This window comes from Buceros rhinoceros, unplaced genomic scaffold, assembly GCF_000710305.1.
Source record: "Buceros rhinoceros silvestris isolate BGI_N320 unplaced genomic scaffold, ASM71030v1 scaffold13574, whole genome shotgun sequence".
In the NCBI taxonomy this organism is placed as follows: domain Eukaryota; kingdom Metazoa; phylum Chordata; class Aves; order Bucerotiformes; family Bucerotidae; genus Buceros; species Buceros rhinoceros.
Genome location: NW_010410128.1, coordinates 5,723 through 8,499, shown reverse-complemented (window position 1 = coordinate 8,499; position 2,777 = coordinate 5,723). Strand labels below are relative to the sequence as shown.

The following is a 2,777-nucleotide window of genomic DNA, read 5'->3' as shown; positions in this document are numbered from 1 at the left end:
AGAGCGCGGCCCCAGAGGCCCCCTACCAGAGGCCAGTGGCACCAGCAGCAGGCTGGGCACCACTGGGTCCCATCCTGAGCTCCTGCACGGCGGGGAGCCGGGCTGGGAGCTCCTCCTCACATCGCCCCGCTGCCAGGCCGTGGGGATTGATGTTCTCTATCTAGGCACCTCGTTACCAGAGATAGGGAAACTGGAGTGAGTTCAAAGCGTAGCAGCAAACACAATTAAGAGGTGGAGCGAACTGGGGAGGTGGAGAGAGTCCAACCTGCGTGGCTGGATGAGCTGCACGGGGACGGAGCTGCCCACGAGCATCCTAAGAGCACAGACACCAGGGAGGGGGAAGGCTACTTGAATGGGTCAAGGAAGTAGAGAAAATCACGAGAAAGTGGTAAAACCAAGGCTGAGGAGGAGCATCGGTACTGTCAGGCTCCCAGACCTGGGGGGTGGGAACAGGGAGTGACTGCACGCACAAAGCAGCAGGACCCCCCGCCCCACCTCTGGCACAGCACCTTCACAAACTACTCTTCAGTTTTCACCTTCCTATAGCCTTTTCCTCTTGCCAGCCCAAAAAGCCATCGGATGGACTGATTTTAATCACTCAGACGCTGTCTTCCCTCCCATTTCAGCCAGTCACAAACAGCCACCTTCTCCTCCAGCTCAGCGGGGCTGAAGGCTGAGGGGCTCAAGGCTGAGGGGCTCATGCTCCAGAAGCACCTTCCGCCTTGCTGAGGACGGTGTGAACGATCCAAGCCTCGCTGCTGGCCCAGGGAACAGCAGCAGCACTCATATCCACAAGCACAAGCTACTCTGGAGACCCCTTTGACCCTTCCAGCAGCCTGCCCACAGCTTTCTGCTTGGCCGAGGAACCCCCAAAAGGACTTTCTTTTGGGGCAAAAAGCAAGAATTCTTTCCTGCTGGACCTCAGCTTCCCACCTCCCATGCAGCAGAGCAGGGGGAAAGGCCTGGGAGAGCCACCACCACACGCTTCCCTCTGCCCGTGGCAAATGACGGTTTTGCAGGGAGGGGACCGGAGACTCCCCAGGCAGCAAGCAGGAGATCAGGGAGAGGAGAAACCAAGGGCTGCCCTGAACCCACAGTCTGCCACAGACCAACACCCCCAATTCCCAACCTCCTGCAGTCTCCAGGTCCCGGCCCACGGACAGTGCCCTGTGTTGTGCTGCAGCCCCACAGCCTCCATCTCCAGCGTGGAACTTAGAGGAGCATCTTGTTCCTTATGAAAAGGCTTAGGAAGAGGCATCACCTGCCCCTCCCCAACCCCAGGAGAAAAAGATGCTTTTAACGAGAGTGGGGGGCTGGCGTGGAGGCTCCAGAGAGGATGGGGAGAGGTGACGTTCGCTTTCAAAAGCCTTTTTCTTTGCTAAGCCGAGGGCTGGGGCCGTGTCCCTCTGTGATAAAAGTGGTCCTAAACGAGGCTTGGCATGTCCGAGGCAAGGCGGGGAGCAGCCCTGAATTGGGAGGGACCCCAGGAAGACCCCCGGCTCTGGCGGGGAGGCTTTCCAGCTGCCTGGGGAAAGTGGGGGGCAAGTGGCACATGTCCCGCTCCCCGCTCCCCTCTGCTTCAGCATCGCTTGCCCCGGCTTAGGGCCGCCGGCAAATGAAAAGGAAGAAAAAAACACCCTTTTGTGTGTCAAGGCAAAGCCTGGGGAGGGGAAGGGGAGAAAAAAAAAAAGACAACACGTGGGTGGTCTGCTGGGGAGACTTTTGACTCTGTTTTTTTGGCTATTTTATTTCTTGGCAGAAAGAGCTCCTGGGGCTGCTCGGCAGAGGGTACGGCCAGATCACAGGAGCATCCCCGGCCCACCCAGGGGCCAAAGTTCAGCTGGCAGCGGCCACTTGCTCCCAGCACCAAGGGGGCTCGCTTCAAAGCGCAGCAGAGTCAAGAGAAATTAAAGTCAGAAACGGTCTGAGGAAGGGGCAGAAGAGCACTGCCGACCCCCTGAGGAGAGCGGGGGGACGCTGCAGGGATGCTCCGAGCACCCCACTCACCGCATCCCTATTCAGGCTCCAAGATGCTGCAACAGAAGACTGGAAAATCAAAGATAAACAAGATTTTACGGCAGTTTTGGAGATTTCCCCCCACCCACCTTGGGATGAAAGGATTGCTTCAAGCAAAAGAAAATATTTCTAGATAGGGAAGCAGAACCACATAAAAAACAACCAAGTGGGCAAAGATGCAATGACCTATTTGTCTTTGGGGGTTATTTGCAGCCTGAGGATCCCAGGGGATGTAGCACAGGGACCCCGCTTTCAGCCCTCGTTAGCTTGATGACCGTGCCGCTGCTTGAACTTGACCCCGAGCACGGCAGAGCCGCTGACCCAGCGCTTCAAGATGTTTGCCTGACATACAAAAGGCAAACTCAGGGCTGTGGATTTCAGCCCAGCTCCCAACTCTCTGCCCACAGCACCGGGTGTGGGTGACCAGAAACCCCCACGAGCCCCTTTGTCACCACCCCATGCCCAGCCTGGACAAAATTTACTGTGAAGGACTCAAGGGTGGGCTCGGGGCGGACCGGCTGAAGCCCATCCTGACTCCTTTCTGTGCACTGCGTTTATTCAAATTATCCTGCAGCACAACAGCCTCAGGGAAGGCTCTCGGGGAACATCCCGCCTGACAGCAACACCGTGGCACCACGCTATGGCCACCTGCCCCAACTGCCTGCAACATCCTCACACCCCTCTGAGGGCAAAGATTTCAGCTAAAAATACATTATTTACAGACCGGAGAGCAGCAGTGCCCTCGGCTCGCCGCTGCCCCG

The 2,777-nt window shown here is 57.5% G+C and overlaps 1 protein-coding gene across 1 annotated transcript in view; it reads right to left on the bottom strand.

Annotated features, from left to right (window-relative positions):
* Nucleotides 1-2,777, bottom strand: part of LOC104492890 (ephrin-B1-like) — a gene marked incomplete at its 3' end in the record, with an annotated part of 16,901 nt that overhangs the window by 12,959 nt on the left and 1,165 nt on the right. The window lies entirely within an intron of this gene.